General features: G+C 49.2%; 1 long non-coding RNA gene across 1 annotated transcript; it reads left to right on the plus strand.

Annotated features, from left to right (window-relative positions):
- Window positions 1–8096: 8096 nt before the first annotated feature.
- LOC103661203 lies at window positions 8097–9774 on the plus strand. Its single transcript, XR_568003.2, has 2 exons — window positions 8097–8457; window positions 8774–9774. It is a non-coding gene; the product is annotated as an uncharacterized LOC103661203 (long non-coding RNA).
- Window positions 9775–10212: the final 438 nt, after the last annotated feature.

Consider the following 10212-nt stretch of genomic DNA (forward strand, 5'->3'; position numbering starts at 1 on the left):
AAAAAAAAAAAAAACCACGGCACTCTCTCCCTGGCCGCTGTTTGGCGGGGGAGGGGGGCTGGAGGATGGGCACATCGGCCTGGCTTCTGTGGTCCAGTGAAATGGTTTGGTTTGATTTGGCTGTACAGAGACCCCCTGATTGGGAGGGGAGGGGGGAGTGGTGCCCCCTCCTCCCTCCACTCCATTACTCTTTGCTTGCTACTTTTCGCTTGCCCCCACCCTCAGCCCTGTGACCTGAATGTGTGCCCCGCCGTCTTTGTCCTGAGTTGAATGTCCCTTTGTGGGGGGAGGAGGAGGAGTCTGTCCACGCGGGGCAGACGGAGGGAGCCGTGGGCCGCACCCTACCCGCCCACGTAGCGCCCAGTGGGATTTGCATCTTTCTTTCCCTTTGGTTCCTGCACATTTCCGGGCTGAGAGGCGTTCGTGTGGCGTTGTGCGCAGCCGGTGTGCGTGTGCGCGCTGGCCCGGGTCCACCTGCCCGCGTGTGGACGGAAGCGTGTGCGTGCACAGGCGCGACCTTCCACACGCGCGTGCGGGGAGGCCTGCGCACCCGGTGCCTGCTGCGTGCTGGGGCCCGGGCGCGTGCCCGCCCGCATGCCGGTACCGAGGCGCTGTGCGCGTGAGAAGGTGTGTCCTGTGTGTGCGTGCAGACGTGCGTGGCTGCGAGAGGCTGGTATGCGTGCAAGCTGCATATGCGTGGACAGAGGGCGGTACGTGGAGGTGCATGTGACCTGTGTGTGCGGGTGTGTGCGTGTGCACAGGTGTGTAGACCCAGGCGTGTGGGAGTGCCTGCGTGTGCGTTCCATCGACCCTGCACCCCTGGCTTTGGCTCCCCTCCCGCGTTCCCGCCCCCGGCCGCCTCAAAGCCCGCAGCACGTCAGTGCCCCCCAGCTGCATGCCCCTCGCTGCTCTGTCCACCAGTGTGTGCTTGACCAAGAGAAAACTAAGCCGTCGGGGGATCCCTGTCCCTGGTCCCCCCGCCCCCGCCCACTGTGCTGTGTTACTCGCATGGGGGGTTCCTCTCCCGCCCCTTCCACAATAGGCCGTTTCCCCAGGAGCCTCTGGGCCCAAGGCTCGGAGAGGGGGCCTAGGTGGGGGCTCCCCCGGGCTGAGCCCCGGCTCCGCACCCCACCCCGTCCACCCCGTAGGGCCCGTGTTGGTGTAGCAGTGATGGCTTCTGTGGATATTCTGTGACCTCTGTCAGTGTAACTTGACAATTTCTAAATGGAAAAGGGTTGCTGTGTTTTCTCTGTCTCTCTTTTTTAATGTCCTTTTTCTTCTCACTTCCCTGCTCTCTTTCCTTTCTGGTTTTTCTAGCCGAGTGTTTGGGGCTTAAATAAAACTTGTTTCTTTTTCCTCTCCTGGATCTCCTTTCCATAGGCTGCTGTCTCATTATTCTCCCTTCACCCTGGCAGGGGCTGGGTTGGACGGGGCAGAGACGGGGAATCTCTGGCGGGTAACTGCCCTGCAGCTTCACGGGCAGGGCCTGGAAGAAGAGGGGCAGGAACAGGGACCCCTCGGGCTGCTGCGGCCCCAAGGGCCCAAGAGAACCCACATCATCCAGGACCCTGGAGAGGAACAGCACGGACTCGCCCCCCACTAGGCGCGTGAGGTCGCTGTGAGCAGTACTTACAGGACGTTAGTGTTAGGTGTCGTGCTCCGCGTCCTACAACTAGTAAGATGCAGAGTCCGGACCGGAATCCAGCTCGGCCTCACCCCAAACCCAGTGCTTTCCCCCCAAACCAAGGAGGGTCTGAAAACCCCGTGTTAGCCTTCCCCTACAGGCCAGTAACCTCTCTAGAGACAGAGGCCGAGGACGGCTCACTGTCGGGGAGGAATGTGCCCTCCAAGGGCCTCCCACTCCTGCCCGTCGCCGTGCAGCCCTTCAGACCCTCCACCCGCCAGACCTCATCCCTACGTTCTTTTTAAAATGGGGGCGGGTCTTGCCTTCTCGCATCCTAGTCCCAGAAAGCAGGGAAAGTGGCCAAAACCCCCTGCATCTTCTAGAACCACCCCATTCACTGACAGTTCAAGATCAAGTAACAAATGGGACCATCAGCTGCATGCCGGGAATTACGCCAGGCCCTCCATTCACCCTTCAAATGCTGCCCGCATGTCTACTTGACCTCCCTGGGCCTGAGGCTCAGCATGTGGCGGGAGGGCCAGCCAGCACACAACCGGGACACCTGAGCCACATCGTGACCGATGGTGAACCCCAGGGACGCAGGTTGTGACTGTCATGTGGGCCCCTCAGAGGGGGTGACCAGTCCTGAGGTCACGTTCGAGTGGCCACGTGGCGGCTGGTGGCTGAGTGTCGCAGGCAGAAGGCCCTGAGGTGGGTTCTGGAAGATGGATGAAATCCACACAGAGTGAGGAGGGGAAGGGGTGCGGGCCACGAGGCCAGCGGGGCGGGCAGAAGCCCCGTCATAGGCGCCCCATCTGGCGGGCTGTGGTAAGGAAGGTGGATTTCTTCTCGGAGCCGTGGAAGTCGATCGGAGGCCTTTAAGTAAGAGAGCGACGTGACCGGACACTATTTCAGAAGTGACCTCGGGCTGCGCTATGGAGAAAAGATGGGGGGCAAGGGGCAGGAGGGCAGGGCGGTCAGTTAGAGGCGGGTGCAGGTGCTACCGGCCTGGACTCACGCAAGCTGACCATCCTCTGGCTGAGGGAGGGGAAACTGAGTCTCAGCGTCTTTGTGGGTCTGAGCTGACAGAGCCAGAATTCAAACCCAAGACTTACCCCTCCCAAAAGCCACGCTTTCTTAGTGCTTTACGATACTCCTCACTTCCACTAAGTGTCTCTTGAACCCTGACGACGTGGCCTGTGGGGATCATCAGCTCCCTTTCACTGATGGGGCAGACTGGGCCAAGCAAGGGTTTGACTGGCCGGCCTCAGAGTCCGATCCTCACTGGGAAGAGGGAAGAGACTGCTTCACCCACAGAAACCTGGGGAAGCCCTCGTCTTCTCCCTCACTGTCTGCACATCTCTGAGCCCCCAGGCATTTTCTTCCTCTCTGGTCTCCGAGTGGCTTAAGCATTCCAGAGTTCACGACTCTTGGTGCGGGGCCTTGGGCTCGAGGCCACCATGCCCACTGGTGGACGACAGGCTCCCTTGACACCCACTGACGCGGACTGATGGACAGTACACATAATGACACCTGGCGGGAAGCTCCATCCCATATCCCCCTGGTCACCATCCCAGAAATTTAACTGAAAATCCCCAGATTTTCTCTGCTTTAGCTCAGGCCGCTATCATGGTGGTTCTACCTGCCCAGGCCAGAACGGCAAGGAAAAAATCCCCATTCCTCTTAGTTCAACTCGAATAGATGGGGAGTTTTCTCAAAGAAATGTTTTTCACATGGGGCGCTTGTCTGGCTGCCGGTAGAGCATGTGACTCTTGATCTCGGGGTTGTAAGTTCGAGCCCCACACTGAGTATAGAGATTATTTAAAAATAAAATCTTAAAAAAAAAAGACATGTTTCTCATGAAAGAAATGTCTATCCTTATGCCAGCACTGCTCTGTTTTGACTGGTAGTTAAGTTTTAAACCTGGGAGCTTGTAATCCTGTCTTCTTCTTCAAAACTGTTTGGCTGTTCTGGGTTCCTTGCGTTTCCATAGGAATTTTTAGATAAGCTTGTCAATTTTGCCAAAAAGACAAAAAATCAGATTTTAACACAAATTGTGTTGAGGGGCTCCTGGGTGGCTTAGTCGTTAAGCGTCTGCCTTCGGCTCAGGGCGTGATCCCGGCGTTCCGGGATCGAGCCCCACATCAGGCTCCTTCGCTATGAGCCTGCTTCTTCCTCTCCCACTCCCCCTGCCTGTGGTCCCTCTCTCGCTGGCTGTCTCTCTCTCCGTCAAATAAATAAATAAAATCTTAAAAAAAAAAAAAAAGAAATCATGTTGAATCTGTAGTTCAACTTAAAGAATATTGCCATCTTAACAACATTAAATCCTCTGAAACACAGGTGATCTTTCCATGTATTTAGATCTTGAATCTCTTTCAGCAATATTTTATAGTTCTGTCTCTACAAGCTTTGCACTTCTTTTGTTGTTTATTCCTAGGTGGTTCATTATTTTTGATGCTATTATAAATAGGATGATTCTCTTTTTTCAATGGAGGTGTAATTGACATCCATTTTTTGCATTGCAGGTGTGTGACATGAGTCCACGTGTGCGTCCATGTTGACACGGTCACCATGGTAGCTAACATCCATCCCCATACATCGTTACAGAATCGTTTTCATAGGATAACTTTTTAAGATCTACTCTCTTAGTAACTTTCAAAGATGCAACACACTATTATTAACGATAGTCATCGTGCCCTATGTGATTCCCCATGACTTATTTTGTAATGGAATTTTGTACCTGTTGGCCCCCTTTACCCATTTTACCCACCCCCGATCCCCCACCGCTGGCAACCAGCCATCTGTGCTCTGTATCTATGAGCTTATGTTTTGTTTGTCTGTTTGGTTGGGGTTTTTTGTTGTTGAGATTTCACATATAAATGCAATCATATGGTATTTGTCTTTCTCTAACTTATTTCACTTAACGCCCTTGAGATCCATCCGTGTTGTTGGGAATGGCGAGACGTCCTTCATTTTCATGGCTGAGTACTGTTCCGTTGTAGATACAATACCACATCTTCTTCGAAGCTGGAATTGTTGCAGTGGGCATGGGGGAGCATGTATCTTTCTGAATCAGTGTTTTCCTTTCCTTGGGATAAATACCCAGAAGAAGAATTACTGGGTCATATGATATTTCTATTTCTAATTTTTTGAGAAGCCTCCACCCTGCTTTCCATAGTGGCTGCACCAATTTACATCCCCACCAAGATTTTCTTTTCTTAAAAAAAAAAAAAATCTGGGGCACCTGGGTGGCTCAGTTGGACACTTAAGCCTCCAACTCTTGATTTCAGCTCAGGTCATGACCTCAGGGTCCTAGGATTGGGCTCCCCACTCAGTGGGCAGTCTGCTTGTCTCTCTCTCTCTCCCTCTGCCCCTCCTCCTGCTCGCACACTCTCTCTCTCAATAGATAAATAAGTCTTAAAAAAAATCTTCCAAAATTATTCTGAATTTAGTGTTTACCTCAATTCTAATATAATCATATTTATGAATATCCTGAAGTTAAATTTAAAATAGACTAAACGCACATCACATACAATTAATTCACTTTTTTAACGTACAGTTCAGTGGTATTTAGTGTGTGTGTCCACAATGTTGTCCAGCCACCAGCTCTCTCTAGTTTCAAAACCTTTTCATCACCCCATAAAACAGCGCATACCCATTAAGCAGTCTCTCCCAATCCCCACCGCGCCCCATTCCCTAGTAACCTCTAATCTGTCCCTATGGGTTTGTTCACTCTAGATATAGAGAACACAAAAGAAATCGTGGAATTTGTGACCTTTTGTGTCTGTTTTCCCTTGGTATAATTTTTTCAAGGTTTATCCAAGTTGTAATACATACCAATACTTTGTTCCTTTTTTATGGCCGAGTAGTACAGCATTTCAGAGTATATATATACAATGATTTGTTTATCTGTTATTCATTTATGGACAATTGCCCTGTTTCCTCCTTTTGGCTAAGATGAATAATACTGCTATAGACATTCATGTACCGGTTTCTGTGGGGATGTATGCTTTCATTTCCCTTGGGGATATACGTAGGCATGGGATCGCCAGGTTCTATGGTAATTCTAGGTTTACTTTTTTGAGGAACCACCGAACTGTTTTCTATAGCGACCGTGCTAGTTTACATTCTCACTAGCAATTAACCAGGTTCCCTGTTTCTCCACATCCATACCAACACGTGCTGTGTCCTATTTTCTCGATTTAAGGCATCCTAGTGGGTGTGAAGTGGTATCGCACTGTGGTTATAATTTGCATTTCCTTAATGAGCCACAAAAATAGAAAAATAGAGAAAATTAATTTAAAAATGATAACATTAATAAAACTAAAGGCTGGTTCTTGGAAAAGAAATAAAACTGGCAGGGATTTCATTCTCTCTTTTTCTCTTGGCCAGTCTAGCTAAATATTTGTCAATTTTGATGAGCTTTTCCAAGAACCAACTTGTAGTCTTATTGATTTTCTCCATTTTTTTTCCTATTTTTTATTTCATATATTTCCATGCTTCTCTTTATTACATCCTTCCCTTGGTCTGCTTTGGGTTTAGTTTGTGCTTCCCTTTCTAGTTTCTTAAGGTGAAAGCTTAGATTATTGACTTGAAATCTTTCTTCTTTTCTAATAGAGACATTAACAGCTATAAATTTCCCTCAAAGCACAGCTTTGGCAGCATCCCATACACTTACATATGTTGTGTTTTTGCTTTCATTCATTTTAAGGTATTTCTAATTTCCCCTATGACTTCTCCTTTGACCCACTGATTATTCAAGAGTGAACTTTTCTATTTCTACATATTTGTGAACTTCCCAACATTTCTACCGTTACTAATTTTTTTAAAAGATTTTTTTATTTATTTATTATGGGGGGGGAGGGAGAGGGTTAGAGAGAATCCCAAGCAGACTCCCCCGCTGAGCATGGAGCCTGACGCAGGGCTTGATCTCACAACCCTGAGATCATGACCTGAGCTGAAATCAAGAGTCAGATGCTTAACCGACCAAGCCACCCAGGTGCCCCTTCTGTTGTTAATTTCTAATTTAATTCTGTGGTTGCAGAACAAACTTCATGTGATTTCAATCCTCTTCAATTTATTGAGGCTTGTTTTATGGCCTAGCATACGGCCTCTATCCTGGAGAATGTTCCATGTGCACTTGAGAAAGACGTGTATTCTGTGGCTGGGTGGTGTCTTCCGTACATATCTGTTAGGTCTGGTTGGTTTACGATGTTACTGATCTTCTGCTTAGTTGTTCTATTATTGAAAGTGGGTATTGAAGTCTCCAACTATTATTTTGACTTGTCTAGTTTCCCTTCAATTGCTAGTTTTAGCTCCAAATTTTGTTGTTAGCAGCACATATAATTACAATAGTTTTATCTTCTTGACAGACCCTCTTGTCATTATAAATGTCCTTCTTGTCTCAAGCAATGGTTTTTGTCTCCTTAATAACTGTTTTGTCTCAAACTTGCACAGCTACTCCAGCTCTCTGGTGGTAACTCTGTATGGCATCTATTTCTATCCTTTTACTTTAAACTTTTTTTGTGTCTTTGAATCTAAAGTAAATTTCTTATAAACAGCATGTAGTTCGATCATGTGTTCACATCCATTCTGCCACTCCCTGCCTTTGATTGGGCTGTTTGCCCCATTTACATCCGATATAATCACTGAGAAGGTAACATTTATGTCTGCCATTTTGCTATGTTTTTTCACATATTACAGGTTTTTTTTTTTTATTTTCTATTTCTTGATTCCTGCCTTCTTTTGTTAAGATAAATATTTTCTAGTGTATGTTTTTAAGTCCCTGTTTCATTTACAATATTTTTTGGAATGATCTTCTTAGTGGTTGCCTGGCCGTTACAATCAGCAGCATCTTCACTTAACACAATGTAGTTTGGGGGCGCCTGGGTGGCTCAGTCATTAAGCATCTGCCTTCGGCTCAGGGCGTGAACCCAGAGTCCTGGAATCGAGCCCCACATCGGGCTTCTTGCTCCGCTATGAGCCTGCTTCTCCCTCTCCCACTCCCCCTGCTTGTGTTCCCTCTCTCGCTGGCTGTCTCTCTCTCTCTGTCAAATAAATAAATACAATCTTAAAAAAACACACAACACACAATATAGTTTGGATTTGGAGCACCTGGCTGGCTCGGTCGGTAGAGCAATGTGACTCTTGGTCTCAGGGTCATGAGTTTGAGCCTCACGTTGGGTGTAGCGATTACGTAAAAAATAAATAAACCTAAAAAAATAAACAATGTAGTTTGGATAAATACTAAGTTATTTTTAATAGTCTATAACACCTTTGCTTCAGTCTAGCTCCAGCCCCCCCACACCTTTGTACAGTTGTTGTCATACAGATCTCCTCTGCACAGGTCATGAGCCTGCCGACCCAGTTTTGTAATTATTGCTTTTATGCAGTTGCCTTTTATATTTTTAAGTAATGGACTTGAAATTTCATTTTATTTTAAAGTAGGCTCCGTGCCCAACGTGCGGCTTGAACCTATGACCCCAAGATCAAGAGTGGGACACTTTGCCGACTGAGCCAGCCAGGAGCCCCTATGCAGTTGCATTTGAAGACAAAAAAGAAAAGCATTACAAATAAAAATGTTTATACTTTCATAGTATCTATGACGTTACCNNNNGACGCTCTTCATTTCTTTGTGCACGTTCGAGTACCCCTCGAGTGTACTTTCATTTCAGCTCCTGGGTCTCCTGAAACATTTCTCACAGGCGAAGCCTGCTAATGACCAATCGCCATTCCTTCCTGGAGGCGTTCCCTTTGTTTTGGGGGAGCACAGGGGTTTGACCCTTTCTCACCCAAAGTCTCCTACAGCCTGGTGATGGTGGCCCGATGGGCAGGTAACCTTAGTCCTTTTTCTGGGCTTAGATTTATCCCGGCTCCACCAGCTTACTTTCTGTGTGACCTTGGACAGGTCATGTCACTTCTCGGTGCCTTAGTTTCCTCCTCTATACAATGGAGCTAACCATGATGGGGCGCTCAAAAGTGTTGCAGGACTGAGTTAGGACTTGGGGCCGTGAGCTCATTTGCCAAACAAAAACACCCTGGGGGTGGGGGAGGGTAGAGAAAGGGAGGAGGATTCGTGAATGAGCTCTGCCCAGCTCCAGGGCTCTCCCCTAGGTTCTCTGGGATGAATGTCACCTGCTTCCCCTACAGGATACCAGGCTCATCAGAGGCAGCCTGGAAGCCGGCAGAGGCGCCTCTAGAACCATGACCTTGAAGGAAGCCCGTCCCACGTTGTGAACTTACACATGTGGGATAAGACAACAGGCAAAACCCATTCTCGTTCTCTTGGGATACTGCATGGGACTGCAGCGTCCCTGGTGACAGCCAGCCAGGATGGGCCTATCAGTGGCCTGGGCCTTGCCCAAGCCCCCCGTCTGCTGGGCAGCACCTCTGGAAGAATCCAGAAAGCACATGGATCTCTTGCAGCAATGCGGGTCAGCCACCCTTCCAGCTTGTATTCTACGCCCTCTGCGCCCGTGTCATTGCTCATGCGAGTCCCCAAGGAAACCTACAAAGCTAGCAGGAGGCAGAGGTGCGCCTCCCTCGGCCAGCACCCGGTGCAGGCCCTCCCCCCTTCCCCAGCCCCACTCTGGCCCTTTCCTCCGAAACAAGCAACACAGCTGACTCGCGCCTCGAGGAAGGCCATTTATTTCCAAGATAGAGACTATACTTTTAAGACAGGACTTTTCAGAAGCAGGAAATCTTAGTTGTCGCCTAGAGAGGTGTGTCAAGGACACAGTGAAAGGAGACATGCGCACGTGGGGCCAGAGGCTTATCCAACACTGTTACAACACTTTTTTCAATGAGCAAAACATCTTTAAAAATCCTTATAAATTCTTTATAATATGTTACACATTTAGAGACAATATTTACAATAAAAGGATGAGGGAAGGAGGAGAGAGAAATCTACTTTACAGCAAATCTTTGCATAAAACAAGAAGACCAATAGACGTGGCAGTGGGGTTCACAACCCCACCTGGGCTTCCCTGGAATAAGTGGGGGCGTGTGTAGGGAGGCCTGGTGGTCTGAGGTCTATTTACAAAGTGTAGGGAGAAGAGGGGGCTGGGTCCCGCCCATCCTGAAGGAACAGCCCAGCTCAGACTCCATAAATCAGGGTGTGTGTGTGTGTGTGTGTGTGTGTGTGTGTGTGACAGAGAATAAGAGACAGAAAGAGAGTGAGTGAGACGCCAGGGATGTTTCGTACGCCCCCTCCTAACGGGAAGAAGGTGGGGGTCTGTGTGCCTGAGTTGTGGAAGAAGCAGGCACAGCTGGAAGAAGGAAAAGACAGGCAAGGGAGGTCCGAGGTGGAGGGGGGACCCTGGACCCTCCCAAAACTCTCTGGGGAACCGGCAGCTAACTCCCCATGGTCCACACGCTCAGTGAGGGTGGTTAGAGACTGGCAAAGAATTGGTGAGGGGAGTAACCCGGGTAAGAGTCTTGGTCCTGCCTCTGCCGAGGGGCCCTAACTTCCTTCCCCGGCTCTGATTGGCAGCAGGGGGCAGGATCCCTGGACGCAGCAAAGGCCAGGAGCCCTGGTGGGGCGGGCGGGGGGGGGGGGGGGGGGGGGGGGGGGGGGGGGGGGGGGGGGG

Source organism: Ursus maritimus, unplaced genomic scaffold, assembly GCF_017311325.1.
Source record: "Ursus maritimus isolate PB19 unplaced genomic scaffold, ASM1731132v1 scaffold_24, whole genome shotgun sequence".
Taxonomy (NCBI): Eukaryota; Metazoa; Chordata; class Mammalia; order Carnivora; family Ursidae; genus Ursus; species Ursus maritimus.